Consider the following 17308-nt stretch of genomic DNA (forward strand, 5'->3'; position numbering starts at 1 on the left):
TGTGACCTGTAGGCTGCTTCCTGATGAGGGAGCCATCTTTATAGAAAGCAGCTGGGAGGTTGGAGGGAGTGGTCTTTGTTTTACAGAGCAGAGTGACGTCATCTCCCTCCATCACAGGGAGGACAGGACTCTGCAGGATCACTGATCCACCTCAACACAGAGACAAACTACAGCATTTCATCCATTTACACACAGCTTCATCAACACTAACTCCACACACTCAGCTTACCAGTGACTGTCAGGTTAACCATGTTACTGACGGGACCCTCTCTGGACTCACACCAGTAAACTCCACTGTCTAATAGGATGATGTAGCTGATGTCCAGAGAGAAAACATTAATTTTACAGGAAGAACCGGCACCTTCTACCCACACATCCCCACATTCTGTTGTTTGCTTGTGTTTCTCCATCCTGCAGAGTTGTTGTCCTCTTTACATGTATTATATATATATATATATATATATATATATATATAATACATGTATGTGTGTGTGTGTGTGTAGAGGTGATCCAGTGATGCTGCACTAATGAATTAGACTAACTATTCACTTTAGCTAAAGTTATTAATTTAGCTAAAGAGTTGGGATGCTGTGTAAGACATAAATAAAGCTAAGAAACAAAGCTTTGGACACCGTTTTGCATGTTTCCCTACTTTAGGGGTCTCTGCAAGCATACAGGGCTCTGATGACAAGATGACAACTTTGGAATTCTACTAGAAACAGTCAAACGTATTTGTTTGTCAAAGCTGAATCCAGGGCCCACTCACATCCTGTGGATGAACAAGGAAGATGTCCCACTCAGACCCCTAGTTAGTAGCATAAACTCAGCCACTTACAACATCTCAAAACACCATGCTACCATCCTAGCACCTCTCGTGGGGAACACCCCACACCACATCAAGAACTCCACCGACTTCACCAACAAGGTCCAGAAACTTACCCTGGATCCAGATGAAACCATGGTGTCCTTTGATGTAGTCTCTCTCTCCACTTGCATACCCACCACGGAGGCAGTGGAGACTGTCAGAAAACGACTACAAGAAGACAACTCCTTGGAGGACAGGACCAACTTCACACCCGATCAGATTTGCACACTGTTAGACCTCTGCCTCACCACAACATATTTCAAATACAACGAAGGTTTCTACAGACAAAAACATGGCTGAGCCATGGGCTCCCCCGTGTCACCTATTGTAGCCAACCTTTACATGGAGGAAGTGGAAAGGAAGGCTCTTGGCTCTTTCAAAGGAAGAGTACCCAGCCACTGGTACAGATATGTAGACGACACCTGGGTCAAAATCAAAACATAAGAAGTGGAATCCTTCACTGCGCACATCAACGCCGTGGATAAAAACATCAAGTTCACCAGCAAAGACACAAAGGACGACTGTTTGCTTTTCCTGGACTGCGCTGTGCACATTGAAGAGAATGGCAACCTCAACATCGAAGTTTACCGGAAGCCCACACACACGGACCAGTACCTCCTCTTTGACTCCCATCACCCTCAGGAACACAAACTTGGAGTAATTAGGACCCTACACCACCAGGCAGAACATGTTCCCTCTAAGCCTGAAGGGAAAAAGAAGGAACACACACATGTAAAGGAAGCACTCAAAACGTGCGGCTATCCTAAATGGGCATTCTTAAAGTCAGCAAAGAGGCACAGAAAAGAAGATCACACACCAGCGAGGGAGGATAAGAAGGACAGACGCAACAACATTGTCATCCCCTATGTAGCCGGTGTATCAGAGAAACTCAGGAGCGTTTTCTCCAAACATGACATCCCGGTGCATTTCAGACCCAGCAACATGCTCAGACAAACGAAAGACAAAACTCCAAAACACAAACTTAACAATGTGGTGTATGCTGTACAGTGCAGCGAGGAATGCCCAGACCTCTACATTGGAGAGACCAAACAGCCACTTCATAAGTGCATGGCACAACACAGAAGAGCCACCTCCACAGGACAAGACTCAGCTGTCCATCTGCATCTAAAGGTCAAAGGTCACTCTTTCGAGGATGCCAATGTTCACATTTTGGACAGAGAGGACAGATGGTTTGAAAGAGGAGTGAAAGAAGCATCTATGTCCACTGTGAGCGACCATCTTTGAACAGAGGTGGTGGTTTACGACACCAACTCTCTGCCATCTATAATCCAGTTTTGAGATCCCTCCCCAGACGCCTTAACGCCCACTCACATCCTGGGCCATCCGACCTCAGGAAATCACATGATAAGGTGGGGCCAGGTTTCACAATGAGCTCACCCGAAACCCTGGCTGATTGGGACCCACACCCCTTTTCACACCTTGGCTCAGGCGATTAGAGGATCATCAGGAGGTCCTTTTGTCCCTCTTTGGGGGGATACTCCCACTAGGTTTAAATCTGGGACTCCCCACCATTTGACCTTAGAACTGAAGAAGTGTGCGTTGATTACCGGAAGTTGAACGCATGGACCATTAGGGATGCTTATGCCTTCCCAAACGTTGAGGAGACCTTCGTGGCCCTTAGTGGTGCCAGGTGGTTCTCGGTCATGGACCGGGTGGCTGTAGCTCAGGAGGTAGAGCAGGTCACCTACTGATTGGAAGGTTGGAGGTTCGATCCCAGGCTCCTCCAGTCTGCATGCCAAGTATCCTTGGGCAAGATACTAACCCCAAGTTGCTCTCCGATGCATCCATCGGAGTATGAATGTGTGTGAGTGTAGTTAGAAAGCACTCAGTATAGAGGTAGTGCTTGTGAGAATGGGTGTGACTGGGTGAATGTGGCGTGTTGTATAGAGCGCTTTGAGTACTCCGGGAGAGTAGAAAAGCGCTATATAAGAATCAGTCCATTTACCATTTTACCATTTACCTCAAATCAGGTTATTATCAGACTGAGATGGCCGAGGAAGATAAAGCTAAAACTGCTATTGTGTGTCCTCTGGGGTTTTATGAGTTTAATCGCATGCCTCAGGGTGTTATGAATGCAAGTACGTTTCAACAACTGATTGAGAAGTGTGTTGAGGATTTGAACTTGAGTGAAGTACTTGTGTTTTTGGATGATCTGACTGTGTTTTCAGACACCCTGGAGGAACATGAGGTGAGACTCATGAGGGTGTTGAACCGGTTGAGGGACTTTGGGTTGAAACTGTCCCCAGAAAAATGTCATTTCTTCAGGCCCTCTGTGAAGTACCTTGGCCATGTGGTTGATGCCCAAGGAGTTCACACAGATCCTGATAAGATCTCAGTTTTGAAAACATGGCCTTGCCCTATAAACAAGAGAGAGCTAAAATGTATTTTTAGGCTTTGCTGGTTATTACCGGAGATTCATTGATGGATACTCAAAGATTGCAAAGCCTTTAGATAGTCTCATGGCCGGTTACTACCCACCCAAAAAGAGGGGTAAAGTGTATCTTGGAGAATGTTCCCGATCCCCATCGAACATTAACTTACCTCTTGGAGAGGAGTAGACACCTGAATGTGAAAATTGATTTAAGAGTTTGATAGAGAGACTAACATCGGCACCTGTCCTTGCTTTTGCTGATCCACAGCTACCATATGTTCTGCACACTGATGCCAGTCGTGAAGGCTTGGGTGCAGCGCTCTACCAAGAGCAGGACGGGAAGCTGAGAGTTGTGGCTTATGCAAGCAGGGGACTGTCCAAAACTGAGAGAAACTATCCCACTCATGAGCTTTTTTTCAATCTACAGATTGCGCTACACAAACATATAGCTAAGTTTCCTTTACAAACTACACGTATAAAACTGATGTGAAAGAGAGTATGTTATGAAGTCCTAGAGTTCTTAAGGACGTATGTGCTCCAGTCCAGAAATTCATATAAGATATTGGACACAGATGGTAAATCATCAGACCCTGAATAAATTGTCCTCTGTTGTTGAAGATATTGTTTCAGTTATTTTGTGGTAAGCTGACCGTCCTGTGTCAAGTCTGCACATCCCAAAGGGATGTGAAATTGCTTACAATTTCACATCCCTTTGGGACTTTTTGTTTTTTATTTAGTTTCCTTTTTTTTTTCTTTTTGTTTTTGCTTTCAGTTCCACTCTGGTTAGGGTTGGGCACTAGAAACTGCTTTGTTAGATATTTTTTGTAGATTTTGGGAAATGATGTGGTTTAGTATGTGTGCTTAGTGACTAATGGTAAAAAAATGTAAATGGCCTGTATTTGTATAGCGCTTATTCCCCATGGACCATGGACCCCAAAGCGCTTTACACTACATTCAGTCATCCACCCATTCACACACACATTCACACACTGGTGATGGCAAGCAAGTTCCCAATGACAAGTGGGAACCCGAATCACGAATCCTATATTCCAGTGCATTAGGGCACAGATGCCAAACAACATTTTGGGCATAATTGGACTTATCCCAGATGACTGTTTTGAACTCAAGAATTGTTATTAACAACTTTTTTCCATTATCACAGAAGCAGAACTGTTGCACCAACAGCCTCGAAGCTGCCGTGATGAGACAGATCAGACACAGCAGAGCAAACATCTCAATTACAGCAGCTCTGCCCCAAGCGCACCTGTCCACAGGAAAGCGAACAGACCAACAAAACAACAAATAGAGCTCCAGTCTGCCCAGATAACAAGACCATAAATTATATGAAGCTGAATGTTGCTTCACAGCTAGCACTCTCTAATTTTTCTCAATAAATGTTGCATTTGTAGAGGTGGCTTCCAACTTGTCACTTACATAATATAAAATAGCATCAATGTGCATCCAGCCTGAGGCAAATAAAATTTTGAATAACTCAAAAACTGCTTTTGACTCCTTTAAAAATGAAAAAAAAAAAAACCCTAAAATGAGGATGCTTGCAGTTTTATATTTGCACATACACTCAAGGCAGGAAGTATGTGGTTTCCCATTGGTCCTGTATATTTTCTGAGGGCACAAGCAGGATCTCAGCAGATGAGATTAGAGATGGAGAGTTTAATCGCAAGTGTTGCTTCTAGCAAACAGCGTGTCTACGTTGCCATCATTGTGACTTTTGCCATCACCAATTTGTTGAACAGGAAATTTGAATGCACTTGCAAGTCACAAACGTTTGACTGCACAATTTACATGGGTCGGGTCTGCCTACTCTAATGATAATTCTCTTAATGCTGTGGACAAACAGTTCCTTTCAGAGAGTTTTTAAATACACATGTGATGGTACATGTTGCTCTAAATGCCACAGATTTTACAGTTCTTTTCTCCGTCACTTTTTAAAGGCAATTTTGGTTAGCGCGCTTTGGGTTGCGTACGTATTATTCATTGGAGACTGGTATGTCTGCTGTGCGAACCATCTCTCTGAAGGACAGGCACAGTTGCCCTGCAAGAGTAAGACTAAGCTCACTGCTGAGGAGAAACTACTCATCACTGAACTGAACAATTGTTCCAAGGCAAGTGTCTTTTTTTGCTTTGTGTACATCATGTGTTTTAACCTGTGACACTGTAATAATATCAACATGTTGGTTTTTTTTCCCAGAGATATGGATACTTTTTACTCTTTTTTGTCATTTTTGCAGCATCCCTGATGACATTAATTAATTGGAGGAAATGCTGTAATATATCAAGTCATTTTGACAGAAGAAAATCCTATTACAAACTGATTTTAGAGGAAGAGGGGATGGTGCGGAAAGAGTTTTTAAGGAAAAAGGCAAAAGAAAAGCTGACTAATGAAGTGAAGAAAATGATAGAGAATAAGCAATGGGAAGAAATTTTCAATGCTGCTGAAAATCTGATTGAAAAGAAAGCCACTCCGCGGTCAGTGTTTGAACTGGCGAGGTCTCGTAGTGCACAGTTTCAGGTAAACACACATTAATTTTAAGGCTGATATTAATAAAATTATGAGCATTATGCTCATACACTCTCCACCTCCAAGCAGAGAAAAACTCCTCTATCGGATTGAGGAAAGGAGAGTAAGGTGGTAGGTCCCCCACAGGTTCAATATACTACAGGCCACTACTCCAGTGGTTCTAAACTAGTGATAGGCCTATGAGGAAGTACTGCAGGGGTATTTGATAGAAAGGGGAGTGGGAAATACTGATGACTGACTGAGATGTTACGGTAAAACCTACAGTATTAGATAGATTTGATTGGGAGACAACAAAATAAGGATTATAATGAGAATTGTATTGTACAGTAAACTGCAGTTTTCTGTTGAAATTGTTGAAGTCAGATGAAGCAAATACTGATTCTGAAATCAGGTAAAGGAGGTATTGAAACCAAATAAGTGAACTACTGCTTACTGTGATTGCAGGTAAGGTTATAATGAGAGACAACCAGTAACTGACTTACATTTACATACTGGTAGCGCAGCTCCTTCACTCTGTCAGAGTTCCTCTCAAATGGTACCCTGTAGATTTGTTTCATTGTCATCTGATGCTTTTTCAAAACCCGGTCTATTGTGGAGATGCTTATTGTGTTTATATTCGGGAATACATGATTGTCCTGAAGGATGGCATCACGGATCTGTCTCAATGTGATGGCATTATTTGCCATCACCATGTTACAAATCTCTCTTTCCTGTTGTTCATTGAGCAGCTTTCCTCTGCCACCCACGCGAGGTTGTCGTCCAATCCTACACAAAGAACAGAATACAGTAAGTTACCAGTGTAATTGCATTATTGTTTTACTCACAGTAACTTCCCCACAATCCTAATGCAACATTGCACAGTGACTGGAATACTACTCTAAACTGTATAAATTATGTAATTCCATAGTTTACAGTAATTTGTTCAATATATTTCTTTTTACATTCCGCTAGTCCTCTCCACCTGCTAGTATAGACCTACCACTGTAGGCAGATGCACACAAAATCTCTACAGTAAGTTATACATTTTTTGCCTCAGGCACAGTGCCCTGTCCTATACAACATATAATTCCATCGTAGATTACATAGAGTACATACCTGTTTTCCCTGCGAAAGGTTTGGATAATGGAGGAGACTGTAGAGCGAGGCACATTAGGCTGCACTCGACAACCTGCCTCTGCCATTGTGAGGCCATGGTTTATGACATGGTCTATAATTGTGTGTGAATTGTGTGAATTTCATTCGGAACAGCACAGTGTCTTTGCGCTCCTCGGCCTCTTCCCCCTATTCCTCCACCACGCATTCTCAGTCTTCTTCTTCTTCTTCTTCTTCCTCCTCCTCTTCCTTGAGGAAGAACTTCCCCTTGTCTGTTTGCTTGGCCTTGTCTATCCATGTTCAGAGATCGGACTGGCTCTGGTCAAGCTCTATACATCTGTGTTTGGCAGCACACAATCATGGAAGACACCTGTGTGTGACGCTCCCCCTTCGTTAGTCTAGTTTCACCTGACTGTCAATGACTGTCATCAATTTATCACATATTCAAAGAAATTCATATTTGGTATTCATGGTATTATGTTCTTGACCAATTTTGACAATTGAACAGACGGTTGTGCATGCGAGTACTTATACAATGAAATCATGCTGACATGTTTTGGAGAGAATGATCATTAGACTGAGAATCAACTAATCAGTTTAGATCTACAAGATCTATTCATTTGGAAAATGTGCTAAATGTGGGCTAACTGTATAACTGTAGGCTACTTGTACTTAATCATTTGCAAAGATGCACTGAGACAATTGAGACATGTACTAAGGCATTTGCCATTTGATAAAATGAATGAGAAATGCCATTCTGTTGTGAACATTTGCCAAGAGGTTTGGAGGTTTGTCCATGTTATTTTGAGAATGTAATTTCTGTTTCAAGAAATGAGCCAAACCAATGGAGAAAAACTGTAAATCAGGTTGTGATCTTAAAGTAACTATCTCAGCACTGATTTTACAGTAATGTGCAACAGTTGTAATGCCAATTAGTATTCCAAACGGGCTTTTCTCCAGTCAGGGTTACGGTGAATTTTAAGTTGTTCTTTTGTGTGATTGCACATGGCCCATCACAGGACCTCTTAGTAAGCTGTACAGCATAAGCTTCAATTAACTCGTAACCATACATCACCAAATTACAACAACAGTCGCCTGCTAGTGAGACTGTTAGTCACACAAATGCTGGACAGAAAGTAATTTTTCATTTTAGAATAAATTAAATGACTCAATTAAAATCTATTGTTTTATTTATTATTATACATTTTTTTAGTCCTCTTACATCTATGACAAAGTGTTTATGTACTGTATGCAGCACTAAACCTTAACTGTTAAGCTCTCCTTTTTAACACTCTCTCTCTTCTCTGTGTGCATTCCTTACATAATATCAGTATGGCAAGAAGTTTGTGACTTATCTGCTTTTCCTTTTTTTTAAAGAAAAGACAGAAAACGTTACATTTTGTCAAGTTACAGCACAGCTTCTCCAAATGTGTGCTTTGTTTTTCAGTCAGCGTGCTTTTAAAGCATCTACACTAGCTCATGAAATAACAGTACAATCAGTAAGTGTACATTAACAGTTCCAATAGAGTCTTACTTAGATAATGTGAACTCATCTTACGGACCTCTTTTTTGTATTATGCATCAAACTCATGTTAGTCACTTGTAATTTATTTGTACAAATGTAGGGTGAAGCACCTCCTTTTTGCTTCTGTCATGCATTTACTTCTCACACCTTAAACTTGATCTTAGTGTTCTCAAAGTTAACATGTCTTATGTTACCAACTTGTATTTATAAAACCCAGCCTCAGCGTATGCTCTGACTCTTAGATGAAAACCCTAATGATCTAGATATTCATAAAATTCATCAGGACATTTTTAAGGTTGTTTTACACAATGTTTTACACAAAAACCTTCACATTTTTATATTTTCAAATGAAAGCACAGTGGCATGGAAAGATATTTCTCTTTAATGATGTTGCTGTCACAATCTCAAATACTAATTATTCTGGGATTTTATGGTCAAACTGTGTGATTTTCCAAATGTGTGGAGTAAAATGACTCTTTTCTTATGTAAATGTTGTGACCAAGAATCATTCCGGATTAACAACGCAGCCTTTTTCGATAGCAGAAACAGGCTGTCTTATAGTTCTCATAAGTTACCGCTAGTTTTACAAACACATTCTTCTTCATGTCTGTTTACATGGTTTTTATGAAACTGATTTTCAGTAGTACAACTAGCTTTGCTCTCCAGTATAATGCAAGGCTTTATTGAAACTGTCACAATGCAACACTCAATGTTCAAAACAGGGTCCGTGAACACTGCTTCATATATTAACAGCTCTGAAAATACTCCCCTTTTTTTAAAGTAATGCAGGGCAGGATCTCTCTTACTCTCTGTGTCTCTCTGTGTACCCAACTGAACTGGCAATCACATCTAAACAATGCAAGTAGTTTATGGCTCTTTATCACCTGCAACACCATGTAACACCTAGATGTTAGATTATTTTACCATTCAGTGTTGTTAGCCCCCAACCCCCAGGCTTCAGGTGTCTGAGCTCTAACCCTGGCTGCCAAATGTGCCTGTTTGAGAAAAATTGTGTCTTGCTGGAAGTTTCCATCATATCCACCTCCAAAAACAGTTTACCTGTAAGCCAACATATTAGACTTAAACAAATTTGTGAAATTCCTGAACAATACGGGTTGTAGTAGCAGTAGTACTAGAAGTAGTACCAGTAGTCCTAGTATTGTGAAACAACCAGGCTTCAAGAGTGATCACTTTTCTGGAATGCAAATGGTGAAAATAATAATAATAATAATGGATTGGATTTATATAGCGCTTTTCAAGGCACCCAAAGCGCTTTACAATACCACTATTCATTCACTCTCACATTCACACAAACATCACAGTCTTAGCTGCAAATCAATAAAAGGTGTTTAAACTTCAGGTTTGGCATAGACACAGACTTTATTAATGCCACACTAAGTATTTTATGTGTCATTTACTTTATGCTCCATCTATTTTTTCTTCTTTATCTTACAATTTTAACCTTTTGTAACAGGAATTGCACTAAATCTTCTTTTTATAACCCCGCAATGACAAGAAGGTTGTTGTGTTTTAATCTGTTAGGGAAGTTGGTAAGGGGGAGACAAAGATACTTCTCTTTCCAAACTATTCACATGCTCTCATTTCCTTTTTTCTGTTCCTTGCTGCCCACGAAAAAAAATAAAGAGTATCAGTTCTATTTTTCTTATATGTACTTTAATAACTGGCACAACAAGAGCAGAAAACTAGGGTACATACACCAGGCAAGAGCACTTTACTGCTTTAAAAAAATAAAGATATAGTATTATATAACAAAAATATTAGCACATGCTGTAGGTATTAAAGGTACTGTCTTGGAGTGGTTAGAATCATATCTATCTAATATACTCTGATTGGTTCATGTAAATTGGGAATCTTCTTCAAACACACGGGTTAATTGTGGAGTTCCACTGTGTTCTTTGCTATGAACAGTTTCATTTAGGCAGTACCATTAGAAGGAATAGCATACATTTACACTGCTCCACAGGTCATACCCATCTTTTCTGTTCATGAGGCCAGATAACACACACCAACAAGTTAAAGTGAAAGAATGTGTTAAAGGCATAAAGACCTGTATGACATCTAATTAGAGGGACTTCAGAATATTGTTAATTCATCAATGTTGTATTCGTAGAGAGGTATCTATGTTTCATAGTTAGTTTTCTTGTGCATGAGTTCTATGATTGTTATGTTTATTGCTTGTGATTCAGGCTGTTTAGTTTCCTTTAGCATTTCCCTTTCTCTGCATCTTGTCTTCAAAATTATGTCTCCTCTTGATGTTTATTTACTTCTTTCTCTCGCTGCTTCAGTGCTCTGTGTTCTTGTTTCATTTGCACTGTGTTCAGTTTTACTTATGTCTTATTTGCTTCTGCTGTATTCCACTTCCTTAATCATCCTTCAGTGTTTATATCGTTTTTGTTTTCATCTGTCCTTTGAGACTCAAGATGCTCTGACAACGTTCCAAGTGTTCCAGGTTTGTTGTGTTTTTTGTTTCCTGTTTAGTTTCTCGTTTCAGTTTGGTTTTCTCATTCTTATATTATTTGCAATCATCCTCAATAAATGCTTTTCCTTCGATCAACCCCTTCCTGACTGTGTTGTCTTCATTTGGGTCCTCACTCCATGCATCACAGTCTGTGTATCTAGCAGACTCCAGACAGATATTTATTTAGGATGGCATTACCCTGGCCTCCATTAACAATGTGAGGAATCTTGGAGACATTTTCAGCCAGGATATGTCCTTCAATGTACATTTAAACAAATATGTAGGACTGCTTTCTTGCATTTGTGCAATATCTCTTTAATTAGAAGCATCCAGTCTCAGAGTGATAGTGAAAAAACCAATTATCACATATATATTATTTCTTGGCTGGACTACTCTAATTTGTATCTAATTTTTCACTCTTTGTTATATTGCAGCCATGTGCTAAAATCATTGAAGTTCATTTTTTCCTCATTAATGTACACAGCATCCCATATTGACAGAAAAACACACAAATGCAGATTTATTAAAAAAAGGAAAAACTGAAATATCTCATGGACCCTTCAGACCCTTTGCTGTGACACTCCTATATTTAACTCAGGTGCTGTCCATTTCTTCTGATCAGCCTTGAGATGGTTCTACACCTTCATTTGAGCCCAGCTGTGTTTGATTTTACTGATTGGACTTGATTAGGAAAGCCATACACCTGTCTACATAAGACCTTATGCAACCCGTCTGTGTGTTACGCCTGTCGACGTGTTGTATAATGGTGTGTGAATAAGAAGCAGGAGGCAGCCCTGGGTCTTTGGGCTCTTTACTGCACATCTGCAACACATAGAAATAAAGGCCTGCAATATTTGTGTGTCGCGTGGATGCAACAACAACAACTCTCCTCAGGCTATGCTGAAAGGAGCTGTGCCCTTACAGCTGTATTAACGACACAATAATATAATAAATCAAATACAATGAATTATTTAAAAAAAAAATAACTTAAGCTCTCAAAAACAAAACAACAAAAAGCATAAAATAAACAATATATCACTGAAAAATCATCAAAAACAACATATAAGAACAATAAACAAAAATAATTTGAAAATAAATAAACAATCAGACAAACAAATGCAACTTAATTACCAGGACCCAACATTTTGGTGGTCATAATTCAAATGTAAAACTCAAACAAGTGCATTAATAACCGCCAACAGGCAATACAATACTGTACCTCAAAAGCAATCCCTGGAAAAAGCACATCCCCAAAACATAAAAAAAAAAAAAAACATCTCCATACCTGCAACACATAGAAATAAAGGCCTGTGATCTGTTCGTGTCTCGGGCCTGCAAGGACCTTTCTCCTGACAAAAGAAAACAGTGCATGCTGTTAAAAAAACTACTACAGATTCCTTTCACCTGCCGCTAGCAACCAGGCTAACTCGGCATGCTAACGTTACAGCTGTGTCCTCGGGCTAAAGCTCATTAAAAAACTTAAATTAGCAAACTCCGCCCTCTACAAAACTTATCCTGAATGACTCAGTTAACAACAGACAAAAACGCGGCGGTTCGGCTATATTCAAATTGCAGTTTGTAGCCTTAGTAAACTTTTATTAGCTTAGAGCAGCATGACAGTGACTTACCTCTGGCCATGCTGAAAGGAGCTGTGACCATGCACGCATGCACACGCCTACGTCACCAAACACCACACACACACACACATGAACGCACACAGACTCCGATCACACAGGCAGGAGATTAAAATGCAAAATGAAATATTTAATTTAAAAAAGGGTGTTTTAGTGAAATTAAAAAGTATGGCTGTCCACCAATGTTTATCATCCAACCTGACAGAACTGGAGAAGATTTGTAAGGAGGAATGGCAGAGGATCCCCAAATCCAGGTGTGAAAAACTTCTTGCATCTTTCCCAAAAAGACTCATGGCTTTACTGGAGGAAAAGGGTGCTTCTACTAAATACTGAGCAAAGGGTCTGAATGCATAGGATTTTTCAGTTTTCCTTTTTTAGTAAATCTGCAAAAATGTCAACAATTTTGTGTTTGTGGGTTAGGGTTTGTGTTGTGTAGAGGCTTAAGCTCTCAGGCTCCTCTTCTGTGGAACCAGCTTTTAGTTTGGATTCAGGAAAAAGTTTTTCCTTTCCACTGTCACCAAAGCAATTGCTTGAAGGGGTAGATATGATTGTCTAGTGTTTTGTTATTTTGCAAAACAAAAATTGAGTAAAAAGCCAACAGTTGAGCTAAAATGCTGGAGCAAGAGTACTGATGGGCATTAGAAGAGAGAACATATTTATCCTGTATTGGCTTCTCTTCATTGGCAAATTGTTATATCTAGCCTTGAATTCAAAATCCTTCTCTTCACATACATGTTGGATAATCAGGCCATCTTATTCTAAAGACCTCTACCATATCACCCCGATACAGCACTTCACTGTCAGAGTGCTGGTTTCTTTGTTGTTCCTAGAGTATTTGAAAGTAGAATGGGAGGCAGAGCCTTCAGTTTTCAGGCCCCTCTTCTGTGGAACCAGCTTTCAGTTTGGATTTGGTGGACAGACACTATCTCAACTTTGAATATTAAATGTCCAATTTTATTTTTTGACAAAAGCTTATAGTTAGGGCTGGTGACTTTGGGCTTTCCAAGATGGCAACACTGTGTTCGGCAGGCCGTCTTCACCTCCGTTTTCACCTCCATCTCTACCTCCGCCATATGGTGTTTTTTTTGTTTTTTTAAAACAAAATCTTTTTGCTTATATGCTATCCAGGTGGCTCTGCATTAATTACCTATGACCGCCTTCTTCGCCGACTCCCTATTTACTAGTGATGTGTCTGCCTCGAATGAAATGGCTCTTAGAGCCTGCTCTTTGATGTGAATGACCTGAGCTGGCTCATTATTACGAGCTGTTTTCTCTTTTTCTTTCTCTCACCCTCTCTCTCTCTCTCTCTCTGACTTTCTTTTCGCTTCACTCCACACGGGAGCCTTGTGTTTGCGCTGAGCAGAGGGGGGAGGAGCAGTAGTTACACTCGCAGTAGCACAGGAACAGAGCGGAGGGAAAGAGAGAGAGAAAGAGAGCCAGGGACAACAACAAGAGACAACATCGTCGAATTAGAAAGATATAATAATAATCCACAACTATTTTCAGTTGTGGATGTTAAAGGATTCGGAAAGTGTATTAATGCAGTGAATCCTATGAATGCAATTCCAAGCAGGACAACACTCTCTCAAAAAACCATCCCAGGCCTATATGACAAAGAATGTGCTTTTTGTTTTTGCATATTTTAATGTATATTTTACTGTGTTGTGGTTTGTCCCTGACTCTCTTTCTCTCTCTTTCCTTCCCGTTCTGTTCCTTTGCCACTGTGAGTGTAACTACCACCCCTCCTCCCTCTGCTCAGCCCAAGTACTAGGCTCACGTGGGAGTGAAGCGAAAAAAGTGCAATAGAGAGCGTGAGAGAAAGAAGAAAAAAAAGACGTCTCCTTTCGGCTCGCGTCGTGCACTTCAAAGACTCGGCTCTAAGAGCCGTTTTGTTCGCGACCAACACATCACTAGTGGTTAAGCCCTGTGTTCTTCTCTACCCTTTTTTTTTTTTCTGCCTGTCCCATTTGGTTCTTTAGCCGTCAGAATTGTTGTCTGAAGACCAACAAGGATACCCAATGGATTTACTTTGCTAAATGGATCATCACAACCTTGCCGTATTGGTCCATTTGATCAACCTTTGTTGTTATTATTATTTTATTTTATTTTCAGTTGTTACAGATTGGACAGACATGACTGAGGGATAGGAAAGGGAGACAGAAAGATGAAGGAAAAGAAAAATAGAAGGGAAGAGGGACAGTGAGAAAGGGCACTTAAAAAATCTCCTGGATCACCTGTTGAGAGAAAAAGAAGAGAAAACAAGAAAAAAAACCAGAGCAACATACTAAACACAACACCATCGCATTAATCTAGATAAGTGTAAACAGCAGTAAATACTAAATATTGAATGTTGTTGTGTAGCAAACAGGACTGACAGCGCACATTGTGCTCGGAAATAGCAGCCAATAAAGGTGTAGTTTATGTCTATGAACACTGAACACCCATGTGCACACCTGGATGAGCGCGCTTGTATTGAAATGGTTTCCCCATGTAATGGTCTGCAAGAGGATGTAGAGAGCCATAGCCCTGTCCCCCAGGGCATGAAGCAGGCATGGAGGAGATCCAGGCCCCAGACATCCAGAGGCCCCAGAGTGCAAGAGCCCAAGGAGGACCACCGGAGGGGCATCCGTGTCACCCTCCTGGGAAGAACTGAGGAGAGCCCCAGATGAGGGGTCACCCAGTAGCCACGGAGCAGAAGCCAGAGGGGGCTGCAGTGGCGTGCCCGCCGGCTCTGCCGGCAGCCAGCTGTGCCAGAGTGAACCAAGCCGCAGGCCCATCACCTCCTCTGCAACAGGATGTCCAGAGCCCTCAAGAGGAAAATGAGTCTGCTGTGAAGGTGCAATAAAACTTGGCCCCACTTATGATCACATTCCACATGCATACAAGCTAGTGACTAGGGATGGGTATTGTTTAGGTTTTATCCGATACCGGTGCCAAACCAGTACTTTTGAAATGGTGCCGGTGCTTAAATGGTGCTCAAACCGGTGCTTAAAGAATGGAGAACAAAAAATTGGTCCAAAAACCTCTCATGTTCAGCTGTTTTCCACTTTTTCTTTGGTCATTTTAGCCTTTTTGGCCAGGGTTAAGGGAGTATCTGCCATCAAACAAGAAGACAGCCGCATGTAACTATGATGATGTTTGCTAGTTCACCTTACATGCATTAATGTAATAACGTGGTTAGCCTACTCAACGTAAACTACACACCAACAACATTAAGCTACTCACGCAGAGAAGAACGGCTGCTGCTGCATCATCATCCATCATCATTTCTGCTACACTGGCAGGGCTAGGGGCCAGGACTCTCCTCTTCGGGTTCATGTTGCTAACTCCGGGTCCGATAACAGGCACCACACCCGCAGTAGATGTGGTCGGTGTGAGGTCTCGCAGCAAACTATCAAATACGGCGCATTTCTCAGCTTTAAAAAAAACGCTATGCATCGCCAGGTGTTTCATCAGATTTGAGGTGTTACCTCCTTTGACAGTATCAGCTTAAAGCACTTGTTGCAGGCTGCTGAGTTTGCATATTTTGCTGTGAAGTACAGCCAGACTTTTGACCGCTTTGCCTTGGGCATTTTTAATCTGCTCTAAAGAACGTACGTACCTGGGCCCACCTACTATCCCCGGAAACGTAAAATTATTGGCTAGAATCTAAAGTGTATCATTCCATACCAGTTGGTGGCGGTAATGCACCTTTCAGTTGTTTGCCAACCGCCAATACAAATGTAAGGAAGAAGAAAGTGTATCACAGCTCAGGAAAAAAAAAGCACCGAAATAAAGCACCGAAATTTGCGCTGCTTTTCGGTCTGGTTACTACCGTTTATGTCAGAACCGGTGCCATGATGGCACCGGATACCGGTACCCATCCCTACTAGTGACAGAAGCTTCTCGGATGAGAGGTGAAACGTCTTCAAGCAACTTAAAGAAGTCCAGACGCTTTTCTTTGCAAGCTACTTTAACTCATTCAAACGTAGAAAGCTGTTTGAGGTTGAAGGTGTTGTTGTGGAAGATATAAAAAAAAAATGGATTGAAAAACTCTGTGATGTTGTCATTGTACAAACCAGACCTACATCATACAGGGATCCTAGAGCTGTGCTCATCATCTGTGAGACCATCAAATGAGCAAAGATGATAGATCATGAGCTAGGAGACAGAGAAGAAGAGTCCAGAACAAAAAACTTTATGTTAACAACAATATGGACAACAGTGTGATCATTTCCAAGTTGCTTGAAGCAGGAGAAGTCATTATAGCGACAAACCTCGCTGGCCGTGGAACAGACCTTCAGGTTTCTGACACAGTAAAGGGAGCTGGAGGTTTGTTTGTTGTGCAGACCTTCCTGCCCAAGAATGCTCGTGTAGAGGCGCAGGCATTCGGCCGCACTGCCAGACAAGGATCACCAGGATCTGCTCAGCTCATTGTCTGTTTGAGTCATCTGGCAGAGCCAATTCAGTTACTGCTTTTAACAAGGAAACTTCACTCGTTATATAGAAATCTAACAGATGTAACTCCACTTAAACAACATTTGTTTGCAATGCAGTTAAGGTCATATCAACAAAGCAACAGTAATAAAGCATCTGCAGAAATGTCATCAACACTGAAGGATATTTTGACTGAACCATCACAGCAAGACATAAAGATAACTAAACAGGTCAGAGACAGCTCAGTGGCTTATGAACTATCAAGCTACTTGGAGTTTCAGATCCCACGCATGAAGAAGAAAGAAGAGCTCTTCCGTGATTATCTGGATGTACTAGATGATGTGTACAAAAGCAGTAACAACAAAC

General features: G+C 41.1%; 1 protein-coding gene across 1 annotated transcript in view; it reads right to left on the reverse strand.

Annotated features, from left to right (window-relative positions):
• The window catches only part of LOC148103510 (cell adhesion molecule CEACAM2-like), a 272876-nt gene that overhangs the window by 194858 nt on the left and 60710 nt on the right, over positions 1–17308 (reverse strand). The gene's annotated exons all lie outside the window — the stretch shown is intronic.

The sequence above is a fragment of the Neolamprologus brichardi genome, chromosome 3 (genome assembly GCF_056152115.1).
Source record: "Neolamprologus brichardi isolate AB-2024 chromosome 3, ASM5615211v1, whole genome shotgun sequence".
NCBI lineage: Eukaryota > Metazoa > Chordata > Actinopteri > Cichliformes > Cichlidae > Neolamprologus > Neolamprologus brichardi.